Source organism: Ranitomeya imitator, chromosome 1 (genome assembly GCF_032444005.1).
Source record: "Ranitomeya imitator isolate aRanImi1 chromosome 1, aRanImi1.pri, whole genome shotgun sequence".
In the NCBI taxonomy this organism is placed as follows: Eukaryota; Metazoa; Chordata; class Amphibia; order Anura; family Dendrobatidae; genus Ranitomeya; species Ranitomeya imitator.
The window spans coordinates 1,208,415,009-1,208,434,209 of NC_091282.1; the positions used below are offsets into that span (position 1 = coordinate 1,208,415,009).

Consider the following 19,201-nt stretch of genomic DNA (forward strand, 5'->3'; position numbering starts at 1 on the left):
AACATGGAGGCTTTATTTATGCTTCTTGCTCCAAGATGTTATTACATATTTCTTTGTGCATTTTAAGCCTGATTTATCATTTGTGTTTTTTTTTTAAAGTTACTTTTTTTTGTCTGGTGGTATTCATTGATTTTTTTTTAGCTCCAAATTCTTCAAAAAGATGCATGCGGTTCATGAATTTTTACGAAAAATAAAAACAAAGTATTTTTTATATTTGGATATGACCCATTCTCGGACTCCTCACCTGCAAAAGTTGCACGTTGTTGTAAAATGTTGGACAATTTGCACAAAAATTCCAAATCTGTGTAAAAATCACTCCAATGGGGAACTGCAGTACATTTGCAGAAAAAATTAGCAACTTTTTAAAAAGTCACAATTCATAAATCATCCAAAAACATTGGGAAACATAAAAAAACAAGCGAACATTTATAAAATAGACTTTAGAAAAATCGCCAATAAAAGAAAAATAAGGTACAAATGAAAAACGCAAAAAAAAGGCGTAATGCAATAAAGAATTTTTCCTTTTGTTTATGTTTGAAACATATATATTCTGATTTACATGACTTCTTGTGTCCATGAAAGGCCTATTGTCCATTAGTTCATGTAGACGACCTATATTGCCCTCTTGTGGTAAAACTAGAAATCCAATGAAGGCAAACAAAGCCTTGAAGCAAAGTCCATGGTTGGAAATAGAAAAACTGAGGTCCGGATTTATCACTGCATTTCCGCCTTTTTTTGTGTTTATTTTTTGTCTTTTTTTTTTTTTGCCTGTTTTTACTTCTTTATTGCATTTGCGCCTTTTTAATGTCTATTTTTTGTAATTTTTTGCCTGTTTTTACTGCTTTATTGCATTTGCACCTTTTTTCTCTATCTTTGCCATTTTTTGCCCGTTTTCATTTTGCGACTTACTCTTCTTTTCATTTGCATTACTTTTACAGTCTATTTTTTTGTGTTCGCTTGTTCTTTTTATTTTATGGTCATCATTATGGACAATTTTGAGTCTCACTCTCTAGACGTTTTTGTCCGATTCATCAATTGTGACTTTTTAGAAAGTCGCAAAAATGTCACCAATTTCCTCCAGTCCTCCATCCCTGAATTGATTTTATGTATGCTTGAGGGTTTTTCTTTTTTGATTTGCTGTTTTTTTTTTTTTTTTTTTTGCTAAATTTTGATAACATATGTGATCTTTTTACCCTGAGGGTGCAGACAGATGGCCGTATTTTTGCGGGGATCACTTTGCAATTGTTTTTTTTTTGTGTGTTTTTCTTTATTGATAATGACATTTACCATAGGGGTTGTATTGTTATATATTTCGATCGGACATTTACTGATACCACGATGCCGAATATGTTTAATTTATTAATATTTTTTAATGTTTTTTTTTTCTTTAATCTCACACTTAGCGTGTGATGTGCGAATATGTTGGGTAGGGTTTAAAGTCACCAAATTTTCATATTTTGATAAGAATTAGCCGGGTTTGTGGCTTGCAGCATCCAGTGGACTGGTATTGAGCTGCCTTGGGAGGAAAGTGCTATACTTTTTCTAATCCTGGACAACCCCTTTAAGGACTCTTTACATAGCAATATGAGACAGAAAAGAGTCAAAAGGAATTTTGAAATTTTTTTTGTATATTTTCTACATTTAATGTGCGGTTAAATTTTCCAGTCCAATTTGTACCTGGATTTCGCTCCACCTTGAAGCCATGTCTCCACTGCATTTACTTAGGCGTCTCGATGGTTGCAGTTATATAGGACACATTGACATAGTGTGTGGCAATGGCCGTCAGGAGTGACAGCCAACATGTGGGACCATGTGTATCAATATTTGGATCGCTGAAGGACATGAAGCTCCTGACAGCTACGCAAATACATTACACAGGACTGCCCCATATCAGGTCATAGGGTCCAACGCAGAAAGGAAAACATGGCAACCACTAGCCAACAGAGCTTACTATCCAAAATTGATAAATTTGGCAGATGTGTTTGGTCACATCCTGGCCCAACTAAGCTCCAAGTACTTTTCTAAGAATTGGTGGACCTTGGCCCCAGCTGACGAAAAAATGGAAAAAGTTGCAAAGTTATAAAATTTATGCCTAATTCTGGTGAATGATGAATCGGGCTGCGCATGTCTTGAGCTCACCCCATACACAGCAGATAATAGCTGTGACAGACACCCAAGATCTGTTTCCAAGGCCGGTTTCACACATTCTGATATTTCCAGCACCGTAAAAAATGGTACCGGAGATATCAATGTCTGTGAGTCCGTGTGTGTACTATGACAGCCACCGGGGAAGAAGCGCTACAGTAAGCGCTGTTCCCCGGCGGCTGGTGCTGAAGCCGGCTGTCATCATTCTCCCCTGCTCAGCCGGCGAGCAGAGGAGAATGATGAGCATTATATTAAAGTCTGAACGATGACAGCAGGTGGGGCTTTTGAGACTCTTAGGCTGGAGTCACACTAGCGAGTTTTACGGACGTAAGAGCGCAGAAACTACGTCCGTAAAACTCGCCAAACAAACGGCACAATTATTCTCTATGCCCCTGCTCCTATCTGCCATATTTTACTGATCCGTATTATACGTGCTTCTACGGCCGTAGAAAATCGCAGCATGCTGCATTTGTCACCATACTGCGCAAAAAATACGCCAATGAAAGTCTATGGAAGCCAGAAAAATACGGATTACACACGGACCAGCAGTGTGACTTGCGAGAAATACGCAGCGGTGTTAGAGAGAAAAGCCGGCAATTCAGTGCGGTGTACAGTAAAATCACACTGACAGCTTACAATAGAATAGGTAGAATAAATGTGTACACATAGAATAGGTATATATATATATATATGTCAGTGAGACACATATATACTGTCTATGTATATATATAATGTCATTGAGACACATATATGTATATATATTATTATTTCATACAGCGCTAGATAGCTTTAAAGCCGGTAATTCAATTACCGGCTTTTGCTATCTTCTTCCTAAACCCGACATGATATGAGACCTGGTTTACATACAGTAAACCATGTCATATCACCATTTTTTTTGCATATTCCACACTACTAATGTCTGTAGTGTGTATATGCAAAATTTGGCTGTTCTATCTACTAAATTAAAGGGTTAAATGGCGGAAAAAATTGGCGTGGGCTCCCGCACAATTTTCTCCGCCAGAGTAGTAAAGCCAGTGACTGAGGGCAGATATTAATAGCCTGGAGAGGGTCCATGGTTATTGGGCCCCCCCCTGGCTAAAAACACCTGCTCCCAGCCACCCCAGAAAAGGCACATCTGGAAGATGCGCCTATTCTGGCACTTGGCCACTCTCTTCCCATTCCCGTGTAGCGGTGGGATAAGGGGTAATGAAGGGTTAATGCCACATTGCTATTGTAAGGTGACATTAAGCCAAATTAATAATAGAGAGGCGTCAATTATGACACCTATCCATTATTAATCCAATAGTAGTAAAGGGTTAAAAAATACACATCACATTATTAAAAATTATTTTAATGAAATAAACACAAAGGTTGTTGTAATATTTTATTCAACGCCCAATCCAGTCACTGAAGACCCTCGCTCTGTAACAAAAATAACATAATAAACCAACAATATCCTTACCTTCCGAAGATCTGTAATGTCCAACGATGTAAATCCATCTGAAGGGGTTAAAATATTTTTATGAAGGTAAAGTAGGTCAATGACCTGTATTTACCTTCATTTGCGGTGAGGCGCTCTCTGCTGGTTGTCCCTAGATCGTGGGAACTTTCCTAGAAAGCTCCCAGGCTCGAGTTCATAAGAGGCGCCCTCTGTTGGGTTTTTTTAACACATGGATCCCTTGTATAGCCGTGTGTTGGTTTTGCAAGCCTGCGAGAAAAACACGCAGTACAGATGACATACGGATTACATACGGAGGATGCCATGCGCAAAATACGCTGACACACCCTGCCTACGGAGGAGCTACGGACCACTTTTTTGGGGACTTTTCAGCGTATTACGGCCGTAATATACGGACCGTATTGTCTTACGCTGAGTGTGACTCCAGCCTTACTCCATCATCCGACACCTGCTGCCGCTAATAACAGTGATCGGGTATTCCTCAGCCGCCGCCTGTGATCTAACTAAGGCCGGTTTCACACGTCAGTGGCTCCGGTACGTGAGGTGACAGTTTCCTCACGTACCGGAGTGTCATGATTCCAATGGCAGGGAATCACAAAAGGACAAGCACCAACGAGCTCTAGGGTGATGGAACCTGAGCTGACCGCGACCCTAAACCTGAACACACAAATAACAATAGCCGGGGAACGTGCCTACGTTGATCCTAGACGTCTCGCACCAGCCGAAGATCTAACTTCCCCTATTAGAAGAAACACAGACCTCTCTTGCCTCCAGAGAAATACCCCACAGAAATAGCAGCCCCCCACATATAATGACGGTGAAATGAGAGGAAGGCACATACACAGTATGAAAACAGATTCAGCAAAATGAGGCCCGCTAAAACTAGATAGCAGAGGATACAAAAGTAAACTGTGCGGTCAGCAAAAAACCCTTCAAAAAACCATCCTGTAATTACTTGAACTCATGTTCCTACTCATGGAACATGAGGAGCAATTACAGCCCGCTAGAGCAACCAGCAGCAAAGAAACACGTCAATGCAAGCTGGACAAGACAAAAATAAAAGCAAACGTGGAACAAGAAAATCAAAAACTTAGCTTGTCCTGAAGATTACTGAGGCCAGAAGCTGAGGTAACAAAACACTCTGATAACCTTGATAGCCGGCCAGGAAATGACAAGAAGGCCCGGTTAAATAGGAAACTCCCAAATCCTAATAGAACAGGTGGACACCAGAGACAGCAGAACACAAATCACCCAGTACCATCAGTAACCACCAGAGGGAGCCCAAAACCAGAACTCACAACAGTACCCCCCCTTGAGGAGGGGTCACCGAACCCTCACGAGAACCACCAGGGCGACCAGGATGAGCCCTATGAAAAGCGCGGACCAAATCATCAGCATGAACATCAGAGGCAACCACCCAAGAATTATCCTCCTGACCATAACCCTTCCACTTGACCAAATATTGGAGTTTCCGTCTGGAAACACGAGAATCCAAGATCTTCTCCACAACATACTCCAATTCTCCCTCCACCAGCACCGGAGCAGGAGGCTCAAGCGAAGGAACAACAGGTACCTCATACCTCCGCAACAACGACCGATGGAACACATTATGAATAGCAAACGATGCCGGGAGATCCAAACGAAACGACACAGGGTTAAGAATTTCCAAGATCCTATAAGGACCGATGAACCGAGGCTTGAACTTAGGAGAAGAGACCTTCATAGGAACAAAACGAGAAGACAACCACACCAAGTCCCCAACACGAAGTCGAGGACCCACGTGGCGACGGCGATTAGCAAACTGCTGAGCCTTCTCCTGGGACAACTTCAAATTGTCCACCACATGACTCCAAATCTGATGCAACCTATCCACCACCATGTCCACTCCAGGACAATCAGAAGGCTCCATCTGACCAGAGGAAAAACGAGGATGAAACCCCGAAGTACAAAAGAAAGGAGAAACCAAGGTAGCAGAACTAGCCCGATTATTAAGGGCAAACTCGGCCAGCGGCAAAAAGGTAACCCAGTCATCCTGATCAGCAGAAACAAAACACCTCAAATAAGTTTCCAAGGTCTGATTAGTTCGCTCCGTCTGGCCATTCGTCTGAGGGTGGAATGCAGACGAAAAGGACAAATCAATGCCCATCTTAGCACAGAATGTCCGCCAAAATCTAGACACAAACTGGGATCCCCTGTCAGAAACGATGTTCTCCGGAATCCCATGCAAACGAACCACGTTCTGAAAAAACAGAGGGACCAACTCAGAGGAGGAAGGCAACTTAGGCAAGGGTACAAGATGAACCATTTTAGAAAAGCGGTCACACACAACCCAGATGACGGACATTTTTTGAGAGACAGGGAGATCCGAAATAAAGTCCATGGAAATGTGCGTCCAAGGCCTCTTCGGGATAGGCAAAGGTGACAACAATCCACTGGCTCGAGAACAGCAAGGCTTAGCCCGAGCACAAACCTCACAAGACTGCACAAAAGAACGCACATCCCTCGACAAGGAAGGCCACCAAAAAGACCTGGCCACCAAGTCTCTAGTACCAAATATTCCAGGATGACCTGCCAACGCAGAAGAATGGACCTCGGAGATGACTCTACTGGTCCAACTATCCGGAACAAACAGTCTCTCAGGCGGACAACGATCAGGTTTACCCGCCTGAAACTCCTGCAAAGCACGTCGCAAGTCTGGAAGACAGCCGACAAAATCACCCCATCCCTAAGGATACCAGTGGGCTCAGAATTTCCAGGGGAGTCAGGCACAAAACTCCTAGAAAGAGCATCCGCCTTCACATTCTTTGAACCTGGCAGGTATGAAACCACAAAATTGAAACGAGAGAAAAACAGTGACCAACGAGCCTGTCTAGGATTCAGACGCCTGGCAGACTCAAGGTAAATCAGATTTTTGTGATCAGTCAAGACCACCACACGATGTCTAGCACCCTCCAGCCAATGACGCCACTCCTCAAATGCCCACTTCATGGCCAAAAGTTCCCGATTACCCACATCATAATTCCGCTCAGCGGGCAAAAATTTTCTAGAGAAGAACGCACATGGCTTCATCACCGAGCAATCGGAGCTTCTCTGTGACAAAACCGCCCCCGTTCCAATCTCGGAAGCATCAACCTCAACTTGGAAAGGAAGCGAAACATCAGGCTGACGCAATACAGGAGCAGAAGTAAAACGGCGTTTAAGTTCCTGAAAGGCCTCCACAGCCGCAGGAGACCAATCAGCAACATCAGCACCCTTCTTAGTCAAATCCGTCAAAGGCTTAACAACACTAGAAAAATTAGTTATAAAACGACGATAGAAATTAGCAAAGCCCAAGAACTTCTGTAGACTCTTAAGAGATGTAGGCTGCGTCCAGTCACAAATAGCCTGAACCTTGACGGGATCCATCTCAATAGTAGAAGGGGAAAAAATATACCCCAAGAAAGAAATCTTCTGGACTCCAAAGAGACACTTTGAGCCCTTTACAAACAAGGAATTAGCCCGCAGGACCTGAAACACCTTCCTGACCTGCTGAACATGAGACTCCCAGTCATCAGAAAAAACCAAAATATCATCCAAATACACAATCATAAATTTATCAAGATATTCACGGAAAATATCGTGCATAAAGGACTGGAAGACTGAAGGAGCATTAGAAAATCCGAAAGGCATTACCAAATACTCAAAATGGCCCTCAGGCGTATTAAATGCGGTTTTCCACTCATCACCTTGCTTTATTCGTATAAGATTATACGCACCCCGAAGATCAATCTTAGTGAACCATTTAGCCCCCTTAATGCGAGCAAACAAATCAGTCAACAAAGGCAAAGGATACTGATATTTTACGGTAATCTTATTCAAAAGACGATAATCTATACAAGGCCTCAAGGACCCATCTTTTTTGGCCACGAAAAAAAAACCTGCTCCCAAAGGGGACGAAGATGGACGGATATGTCCCTTTTCCAAGGACTCCTTAACATAATCCCGCATAGCAGTATGCTCTGGCACTGACAGATTGAACAAACGACCTTTAGGAAATTTACTACCAGGAATTAAATCTATAGCACAATCGCAATCCCTCTGAGGAGGAAGCGAACTGAGCTTAGGCTCCTCAAAAACATCCTGATAATCAGACAAAAATACAGGAACCTCAGAAGGAGTAGATGAAGCGATAGAAATCGGAGGTGCATCATCATGAACCCCCTGACATCCCCAGCTTAACACAGACATTGTTTTCCAGTCAAGGACTGGATTATGAGTTTGTAACCATGGCAGACCAAGTACTAGAACATCATGTAAATTATACAATACCAGGAAGCGAATCACCTCCTGATGAACGGGAGTCATACGCATGGTCACTTGTGTCCAGTACTGAGGTTTATTCATAGCTAAAGGTGTAGAGTCAATTCCCTTCAAAGGAATAGGGACTTCCAGAGGCTCAAGACTAAACCCACATCGCTTGGCAAATGACCAATCCATAAGACTCAGGGCAGCGCCTGAATCTACATAGGCATCGACGGAAATGGATGATAATGAACAAATCAGAGTCACAGACAGAATGAACTTAGACTGTAACGTACTAATGGCAACAGACTTATCAACCTTTTTTGTGCGTTTAGAGCATGCTGATATAACATGAGCTGAATCACCACAATAAAAGCACAACCCATTTTTCCGCCTATAGTTTTGCCGTTCACTTCTAGACTGAACTCTATCACATTGCATTGTCTCAAGTGCCTGTTCAGAAGACACCGCCAAATGGTGCACAGGTTTGCGCTCCCGTAAACGCCGATCAATCTGAATAGCCATAGTCATAGACTCATTCAGACCTGTAGGCGCAGGGAACCCCACCATAACATCTTTAATGGCCTCAGAGAGGCCATCTCTAAACTTTGCAGCTAGGGCGCACTCATTCCACTGAGTAAGCACTGACCATTTCCGAAATTTTTGACAATATATTTCTGCTTCATCTTGCCCCTGAGAGAGAGCTAATAAAGCTTTTTCAGCCTGAATCTCTTGGTTAGGTTCCTCATAGAGCAAACCCAATGCCAGAAAAAACGCATCCACATTAAGGAACGCAGGATCCCCTGGTGCCAATGCAAATGCCCAATTTTGAGGGTCACCCCGCAGGAAAGATATAATAATCTTAACCTGCTGAGCAGGGTCTCCAGAAGAGCGAGATTTCAAAGAAAGGAACAACTTGCAATTATTCCTAAAATTCAGAAAACTAGATCTATCTCCAGCAAAGAACTCTGGAATAGGAATTCTAGGTTCAGACATAGGAGCATGTACAACAAAATCTTGTATATTTTGAACCTTAGCAGCAAGATTATTCAGGCTGGAAGCTAAACTCTGGACGTCCATAACAAACAGCTAAGGTCAGAGCCATTCAAGGATTAAGAGGAGGAAAAAAAAAATCAGCCAGGCTGCAATTAAGGCTAGGCAGCAACCTCAGAGGAGAAAAAAAAAAAAAAACTTCCTCAGACTACTTTTCCTCCTACTTCAGCCCAAACTTTGTGGCCGGCTATACTGTCATGATTCCAATGGCAGGGAATCACAAAAGGACAAGCACCAACGAGCTCTAGGGTGATGGAACCTGAGCTGACCGCGACCCTAAACCTGAACACACAAATAACAATAGCCGGGGAACGTGCCTACGTTGATCCTAGACGTCTCGCACCAGCCGAAGATCTAACTTCCCCTATTAGAAGAAACACAGACCTCTCTTGCCTCCAGAGAAACTCCCCACAGAAATAGCAGCCCCCCACATATAATGACGGTGAAATGAGAGGAAGGCACATACACAGTATGAAAACAGATTCAGCAAAATGAGGCCCGCTAAAACTAGATAGCAGAGGATACAAAAGTAAACTGTGCGGTCAGCAAAAAGCCCTTCAAAAAACCATCCTGTAATTACTTGAACTCATGTTCCAACTCATGGAACATGAGGAGCAATTACAGCCCGCTAGAGCAACCAGCAGCAAAGAAACACGTCAATGCAAGCTGGACAAGACAAAAATAAAAGCAAACGTGGAACAAGAAAATCAAAAACTTAGCTTGTCCTGAAGATTACTGAGGCCAGAAGCTGAGGTAACAAAACACTCTGATAACCTTGATAGCCGGCCAGGAAATGACAAGAAGGCCCGTTTAAATAGGAAACTCCCAAATCCTAATAGAACAGGTGGACACCAGAGACAGCAGAACACAAATCACCCAGTACCATCAGTAACCACCAGAGGGAGCCCAAAAACAGAACTCACAACACCGGAGCCACTGACACACGTAGACACATTGAAATCAATGCATCTGTGCAGATGTCATTGATTTTTTGCGGACCGTGTCTCCGTGTGCCAAACACGGAGACATGTCAGTGTTCGTGGGAGCGCACGGATTACACGGACCCATTAAAGTCAATGGGTCCGTGTAAAACACGTACCGCACACGGACGTTGTCAGTGTGCAGTCCGTGTGCCGTGCAGGAGACAGCGCTACAGTAAGCGATGTCCCACCCACTGGTGCTGAAGCCGCCATTGATATCTTCTCTGCAGCAGCGTTTGCTGTAGAGAAGATATGAATATTCTTTTTTTTTTTAAGTTTCTCGTGTTTAAAATAAAGATCCCTGTCCCCACCCCCCTCCCACCCCCTGTGCGCCCGCCCGCTGTTCTTAAAATACTCACCCGGCTCGCTCCCTCGCTGGCGCTGCTTCCTCTCCTGGCCGCACCTTCTACTGTTGTGAATTCAGCTTTTGGGCTCCCTCCGGTGGTTGTAGAGGGTAATGCAGTTGTGCCTGGACTGCAGGATTGGACAGGTGTATCTACTAATTGCAAAACTGACTGGGGTATATAGCTTTGCAGGACTCTTTAGTCCCTGCCAGTTGTCCATTGTTTTTGGAGGATTCACATCCCTTCTGGTCTCTCCTGTTCACTGTGCTTTTCTTCAAAGATAAGTCCTGGCTTTGTTTTTGCTGTCCACCTGCTGTGGACCTTATAGTTCTGTGCATTTTCATGTTTTGTCTTGTCCAGCTTTGTCTGTGAAGTATTTTTTGCAGCCTTGCTGTGTCTCTGGAGATGCAGATATACCCTCCATGTCTTTAGTCAGATGTGGTGTTTTGTATTTTCTGTGGTGGATATTTTCTAGTGTTTTAATACTGACCGCATAGTACTCTGTTCTATTCTTTCTATTTAGCTAGTATTGCCTCCTATGCTAAATCCTGATTTCATGTCTGCGTATGTTTTTTCCCTCTCCTCTCACAGTTAATATTTGTGGGGGGCTGTCTGTCCTTTGGGGATTTTCTCTGAGGCAAGATAGGTTTCCTGTTTCTGTCTTGAGAGGTAGTTAGTTTCTTAGGCTGTGTCGAGGGGTCTAGGGAGTGTTAGGTACCCCCCACGGCTACTTCTAGTTGTGCTGCTAGGTTCAGGGTTTGCGGTCAGTACAGGGGCCACCTTCTCCAGAGTACGTCTCATGCTGCTCCAAGGCCACCAGATCATAACATTCTACTGTATGAGCGGTCACGTGGGGCCGCTGATTAGTCATGAATATGTGGCTCCACCTCCCATAGGGGTGGAGCCGCATATTCATTACTGTAAATGAGCGGCCCCACGTGACCGCATACAGTAGAAGGTGCGGCCAGGACAGGAAGCAGCGCCAGCCAGCGAGGGAGCCGGGTGAGTATTTTAAGAACAGCGGGGGGGGGCGCACAGGGGGTGGGAGGGGGGTGGGGACATGGAGCTTTATTTTAAACACGAGAAACTTAAAAAAAAAAAAAGGAATATTCATATCTTCTCTACAGCAAACGCTGCTGTAGGGAAGATATCAATGGCGGCTTCAGCACCAGATGCTGGTGCGTGTGGTACCCAGCACGGTGTGTGTGGTACCCAGTGGGCACATGGGCGGCACACGTGTGCCACACTGATGTGCCACAGAAACACACGGGCACACGGACACGGATAATTCCGGTACTGATTTTTCCGGTAATGGAATTATCTGGACGTGTGAGACTGCCCTAAATAAATGAATGAAAAACCTGTAACCTTTCCTGAAGAGATGGGTTTTCAGGTTCTGTCTGATGGATCCGAGGGTGGTGGATAATTGGACGCGTTGAGGGGTGGAATTCCAGAGGATGGGGGATATTTGGGAGAAATCTTGGAGGCGGTTGTGTGAGGAACGAATAAGTGTGGAGGAGAGGAGGAGGTCTTGGGAGGATCGGAGATTACGTGAGGTAAGATAGTGGGAAATTAGTTCAGAGATATAGGGAGGGGACAGGTTATGGATAGCTTTGTAGGTCAGTGTTAGAAGTTTGAACTGGATTTGTTTGGGAATTGGGAGCCAGTGGAGGGATTTGCAGAGGGGAGAAGCAGGGGAATAGCGAGGAGAGAGGTGGAGTAGCCGGGCAGCAGAGATGAGGACAGACTGGAATGAGGAAGAGAGCGGGGAGGCCACAGAGGAGGGTTTTGCACTAATCAAGGCGGGAGATGATGAGGGCATGTACAAGAGTCTTAGTAGATTGTTGGCTGAGGAAGGGACGGATTCTGGCAATATTTTAGAGTTGGAAGCGACAGCAGGTGGCAAGAGTTTGGACGTGCGGCTTGAAGGACAGGGCAGAGTCGAGAGTTACTCCGAGGCAGCGGATTTCAGGTGCAGGAGAAAGTGTGAAACCGTTTACTGTAATAGATCAGGTAGGGGGGATACGTGAGATGGGGGAAAGATGATGAGTTCGGTTTTGTCTACATTGAGTTTTAGGAAGCAAGAATTGAGGAAGGAGGATATGTCTGAAAGACACTCCGGGATTCTGGACAGAAGAGAGGCGACATCTGAGCCAGAGCGGTAGATCTGAGTGTCGTCTGCATACAGGTGGTACTGGAAACCATGGGACTTTATGAGTTGTCCTAGGCCAAGGGTATAGATGGGGAAAAAAGTAGGGGCCCAAGGACAGAGCCTTGAGGGACTCCAACATAGAGAGGGCGGGATGAGGAGCGTAGGAGTGGGAAACGCTAAATGTGCGGTCGGAAAGGTATGAGGCAATCCAGGACAGGGCAAGGTCTTTGATGCCAAGGGAAGAAAGAATCTGTAGCAGTAGGCAGTGGTCGACTGTATCGAAAGCAGAGGACAGGTCGAGAAGGAGGAGAATGGAGAATTGTTTGTTAGCTTTGGCTGTAAGTCATTAGTAATTTTGGTCAGAGCAGTTTTGGAGTGGTGGAGGCCAAAGTCAGATTGGAGTTTGTCAAGGAGAGAGTTAGATGAGAGGTGGGAGGAAAATTGACCATGGACATGCTGCTCAAGGAGTTTTGAAGCAAACGGGAGCAGTGATATGGGGCGATAGCTGGGCATAGCAGTTGCGTCAAGGGTAGCTTTTTTGAGGATGGGTGTGATGGTGGCATGTTTGAAGGCAGAGGGGAAGGGACCAGAAGATAGCGATAGGTTGAAGAGATGGGTTAGGGCTGGAATGAGCATGTTAGTGAGGTTGGGGAGCAGGTGGGAAGGGATGGGGTCAAGTGCACAGGTGGTGAGGTGTGATTTGGAAAGGAGGTAAGTTCTCCTTCAGTGATGTTGGAGAGGGAGGTTATTGGGGAAGGGCAGAAGTCTGGTATATTGAGTGGTTGGGATGGTGGACCAGTAAAGGTTTGCCTTGTTTGATCGATCTTGCTTTTGAAACAGGTGGCAAACTCCCCAGAAGAGATGAGGGGAGTTGGAGGTAGCAGTGGCGGGCGGAGGAGAGAGTTATATGTGCTGAACAGTTGTTTTGGGTTGTAGGATAGTGAAGATACAAGGTTTGTGAAACAGGTCTGTTTAGCAGACTTGAGGGCTAGTTTGAAGGCAAGTGCCTCTTGTTTAAAAGCAGGGAAGTCGTCTGGCAGGCGTGTTTTCTTCCAACGCCGATCCGCGACCCTGGATGCTTGTCGGAATTTTTTTGGTGAGGTTATTATGCCAGGGTTGCCTATTGATTTGTCGCACTTTTCTATGCATGAGAGGGGCTACTGAGTCTATGGCTGATGTGAGGGTAGAGTTATAGAAAGCGGTTGCGCTGTCCGTGTTGTGGAGTGAAGATATGGAGGACAGGGGTAGAAGAGAGTCTGAGAGTCTGTGAATGTCTAGGTGTGCAAGGTTTCTGAAAGGATGTGGTACTGGCTGGACATAGGGGCGGGTGAGGAGGACAAGGATGAGAAGGTGAGTAGATGGTGGTCAGATAGGGGGAAGGGAGAGGTTGTAAGATTAGACCTCATCTTCACCCACCTCTGTTCCTTAGGGCAGTCTCACACGTCCAGATAATTCCGGTACAGGAAAAAATCAGTACCGGAATTATCAGTGTGGCACACGTGTGCCGCCCGTGTGCCCACTGGGTACCACACGCACGGTGCTGGGTACCACACGTACCAGCATCTGGTGCTGAAGCTGCGATTCATATGTTCCCTGCAGCAGCGTTTGCTGCAGGGAAGATATGAATAATAGTGTTTAAAATAAAGATCTATCTGCCCCCCGCTGTTCTGAAAATACTCACCAAGCTCCCTCGTTGGCTGTCGCTGCTTACTGTTCTGGCCGCAGCTTCTCCTGTATGCAGTCACGTGGGGCCGCCGATTACACTCATGAATATGCGGCTCCACCCCTATGGGTGGCAGATAGATCTTTATTTTAAACACTATTATTCATATCTTCTTTGCAGCAAACGCTGCTGCAGGGAAGATATGAATCGCGGCTTCAGCACCAGTGGGGGGGACAGCGCTTACTGTAGCGCTGTCTCCTGCACGGCACACGGACTGCACACGGACAACGTACGTGTTTTACATGGATCCATTGACTTTAATGGGTCCGTGTAATACGTGCGCTCCCACGAACACTGACATGTCTCCGTGTTTGGCACACGGAACACGGTCCGCAAAAAATCAATGACATCTGAACAGATGCATTGATTTTTATGTGTCAACGTGTGTCAGTGTCTCCGGTACATGAGGAAACTGTCACCTCACGTACCGGAGACACTGACGTGTGAGACTGGCCTTATCTAGTGTATGTCCATCTGCGTGGGCGACTGGAGGATGAAGTAAGGGCCAGGAGCTTGGAGGCTGGTGGGTGTCAGTAGGGATATTAAAGTCACCCATGATGATGGTGGGGATGTCAGCAGAGAGAGAAAGTGAAGGAGCCAGGTGGAGAACTGGTCAATGAAGGCAGTGGCTGAGCCCGGTGGTCGGTATATGACAGCCATTTGGAGATTAGAGGGAGAGTAGATACAGACAACGTGAACCACGAAAGAAGAGGACAAGGGAGGGTGGGGGTTGGATAGGGTTGAAGGAGCAGTTTTTAGAAAGAAGGATACCCACTCCCCCACCATGTCTGTTGCCAGAGCGAGGAGTGTGGGTAAATTGGAGGCCACCGTATCTCAGTGCAGCAGGGGAGGCCGTGTCATCGGGCGTCAGCTAGGTCTCAGTGAGGGCCAGGAAGGAAAGGTTGCGGGAAGTAAAGAGATCGTGGATCACGTGGAGCTTGTTGCAGACAGTGCGGGCATTCCAAAGTGCCCCAGAAAGAGGAATCGGGGGTGGGGGTCAGTGGCACAGATTTTAAGTGTGAGGGATTGCGGTAGTTTCTCATAGTGTGAGAAGGATAGGGGTGAGTATTAGTGGGATGTAGGGGGGGGGCAAGATTGGGGGGATAGGTTGCCAGCAGTGAGAATGAGAAGAGAAAGGGAAAGCAGGTGGGTGAAGCTGAGCAATCGGCTTATATTATACTAGCTATTGAACCCGTTCTACGCCCGGGTGGCGAGCATTTATATTGGTATATGGTCTCCATCCTGTCATGTGCTGCTCCATCCTGCGTCCCCATCCTGTCATGAGCTGCTCCATCCTGCATCCCCATCCTGTCATGTGCTGTTCCATCCTGCGTCCCCATCCTGTCGTGCTGCTCCTTCCTGCGTCCCCATCCTGTCATGAGCTGCTCCATCCTGCGTCCCCATCCTGTCATGAGCTGCTCCATCCTGCACCCCCATCCTGTCATGTGCTGCTCCATCCTGCGCCCCCATCCTGTCATGAGCTGCTCCATCCTGTCATGAGCTGCTCCATCCTGCGCCCCCATCCTGTCATGTGCTGCTCCATCCTGCGCCCCCATCCTGTCATGTGCTGCTCCATCCTGCGCCCCCATCCTGTCATGTGCTGCTCCATCCTGCGCCCCCATTCTGACATGTGCTGCTCCCATCCTGTGCCCCCATTCTGACATGCGCTGCTCCCAACCTGCGCCTCCATTCTGACATGTGCTGCTCCCATCCTGCGCCTCCATTCTGACATGTGCTGCTCCCATCCTGCGCCCCCATCCTGTCATGTGCTGCTCCATCCTGCGCCCCCATCCTGTCATGTGCTGCTCCATCCTGCGCCCCCATTCTGACATGCGCTGCTCCCATCCTGTGCCCCCATTCTGACATGCGCTGCTCCCAACCTGCGCCTCCATTCTGACATGTGCTGCACCCATCCTGCGCCCCCGTTCTGTCATGTGCTGCCCTATTCTGTCATGTGCTGCTCCCATCCTGCGACCCCGTTCTGTCATGTGCTGCCCTATTCTGTCATGTGCTGCTCCCATCCTGCGCCACCGTTCTGTAATTTGATGCTCCCATCCATATGCCCCGTACACTGCTCCATAAAGGTTTATGGCCCCATAAGATGCTCCATAGTATATGCGCCGTACACTGCTTCATAAAGGTTTATGGCCCCCATAAGATGCTCCATAGTATATGCCCCCTTACACTGCTCCATAAAGGTTTATGGCCCCCATAAGATGCTCCATAGTATATGCCCCCGTACACTGCTCCATAAAGGTTTATGGCCCCCATAATATGCTCAGGGCCGTATTTGCCACTAGGCACTTGAGGGCACTTGCCTAGGGCGGCAGGATGCGGGGGGGCGCACTTGAGCAAGGTTTTTTTTTTATCTTTTTTTTTTTTTTATAAAAGTCCGGGGTCAAGTGCCCGCCCCCTCCCTCCCTCCTTCCCTCCTTCCCCCGCCCTCCCTCCCTCCTTCTCCCGCCCTCCCTGAAGACGTCATACTCACCTTCCTCCAGCGATGGCTGCTGTTATGACCTGGTGGTCAGGACAATAATGGACCTGGTGGTAAAGAGCACACGGAATTACCTGATAGTTACTGATAATAAAAGACGAGCTCTGGGACGTGGGAACTCTGCTGACCGCAATCCCTAATCCTATCAAACACACTAGAAATAGCCGTGGATTGCGCCTAACGCTCCCTATGCAACTCGGCACAGCCTAAGAAACTAGCTAGCCCTGAAGATAGAAAAATAAAGCCTACCTTGCCTCAGAGTAATTCCCCAAAGGAAAAGGCAGCCCCCCCACATATAATGACTGTGAGTAAGATGAAAATACAAACACAGAGATGAAATAGATTTAGCAAAGTGAGGCCCGACTTACTGAACAGACCGAGGATCGGAAAGGTTACTTTGCGGTCAGCACAAAAACCTACAAAAAGACCACGCAGAGGGCGCAAAAAGACCCTCCGCACCGACTCACGGTGCGGAGGCGCTCCCTCTGCGTCCCAGAGCTTCCAGCAAGCAAGACAACAATAAAAATAGCAAGCTGAACAGAAAAATAGCAAACCAAAGCAATACAAGCTGGAACTTAGCTTCTGCTGGGAAGACAGGTCACTAGAACGATCCAGGAGTGAACTAAACCAATACTGGAACATTGACAGGTGGCCTGGAGCAAAGATCTAAGTGGAGTTAAATAGAGCAGCAGCTAACGAATTAATCTCGTCACCTGTGGAAAGAAACTCAGAAACACCCACCAGAGGAAGTCCATGGACAGAACCAGCCGAAGTACCATTCATGACCACAGGAGGGAGCCCGACAACAGAATTCACAACAGGCTGCAACTCCGTCTCAGCGTCCTGTCTTCAGCGGTCACGTGGTACCGCTCATTAAAGGTGATGAATATGCGCATATTCATCACCTTAATTAGCGGTACCACATGACCACTCATACAGGAAGGAAGACGCTGCAGAGATGCCGGGAAGTTCTGCACCGTGCGGTGAGAGAAAGGTGAGTATGACAGGGTTATATAGTGGGGGGGTCGGGTGTATAGTGGGGGTGGGGTATATAGTAGAGGGTAATATTATGGGGGTGGGGTATATATTGGTTACACCTTGGGGTGAGCTGAGAGTGATCTCGGGCACCTGTAGGCTCTATCCGCAGTGTGCGGGGGGCTGTCACAATCTCTGGTCACTCACATACACCCGCAGCTGCAGGTATCGGGTGTGCAGTGTGCAGGGCGCTCAGCAGCTTCTCGTCCAGATCCGGCAGTGACGCTGCGTCCTCCCCGGGGACAGGAGCCGGGAGCCCGGCCGGCAGCTCCAAATGTCTCCATATATATGCTCCATAGTATTATATGCCCCGTACACTGCTCCATAAAGGTTTATGGCCCCCATAACAGGCTCCATGATATTATATGCCCCGTATGCTGCTGCGATATATATATATATATATATATATATATACATATATATATATATATATATATATATATATATAAAATAACATACTCACCTATCATCGTTGGGCGCCGAGTGCTGGGGGCCTGAGCAGGTGTGGACACCGGCGCGCTGTGGGGGTCAGGTGCCGGAGTCACCGCTAGCTCAGGCCCCCGACACTTGCTATATTCACCTGGCCCTGATCCAGCGCTGTGTGCCGTTTCTTCCGGGTCCTCTGGCTGTGACTGTTCAGTCAGAGGGCGGCGCGCATTAAGCGCGTCATCGCGCCCTCTGAAATGTGAACGTCACAGGCAGAGGACCCGGAACACGGAGCCGCACACAGCGCTGGAACGGGGGACAGGTGAATATACTCACCCTCCTGGCGGTCCCTGACTCTCCGGTGGAGATCGCGGTGTGCGTTCAGTGTTTACGCATACCGCGATCTCCTGGGAGCGTCACTCTGTGAGGCCCAGACTGCGCCGGCGCTTGCGCAGTCTATAAAGGCTTCGGACAGAGTGACGCTCCCAGCGTTATATTATAGATTTTAGTAGGTGAGGTCTGACGTTAAAGAGCAGGTCTGCTTTATTAATGTCAATTAAACCATACTTACAACCACGATATACATATAGCGATCAGACAATCGGAGCGTCAAGTCCCCAATGCTGTCAAAAGTGAAAAAAAATAAAGTGTTAAAAAATAAAAAAAGTTCAAATGAACCTTCCTTTGCCCCACTAAAATATATATAATTAAATTACACATATTAGGTATCGCCACGTTCTTAAAAGTCCAATCTATCAAAATATAAATTAAATTAATGTGATCGGTAAAAATTAAAACTCCCCCAATTTTTTTTTTTTGGGGGGGCAAGAGCAAATTGAGAAGATCAAAGCGTCGTATATTTACCCCAATATGGTATGGAATAAGTAGAATCGTCAGTTTAGGGAGCAAAAAAAATAGCCTCTGCGCCGCCCCAGATCCTGAAAAATGAAAACGTTATGAGCTTGGAAACTGGCACAATTTTTTTATTTTTTTTTTACAAAGTTGAGAAGTTTTTTTCACCACTTAAATAAAACAAAATTAAAAAAAACTACATGTTTGGTATCTGCGTTCTCGTACTGATCTGGGGAATCCTATTGTCAGGTCAGTTT

General features: G+C 46.5%; 1 protein-coding gene across 1 annotated transcript in view; it reads left to right on the forward strand.

The window, feature by feature from the left end:
* RPIA (ribose 5-phosphate isomerase A) overlaps positions 1 to 19,201 on the forward strand; it is a 102,424-nt gene that overhangs the window by 47,427 nt on the left and 35,796 nt on the right. The gene's annotated exons all lie outside the window — the stretch shown is intronic.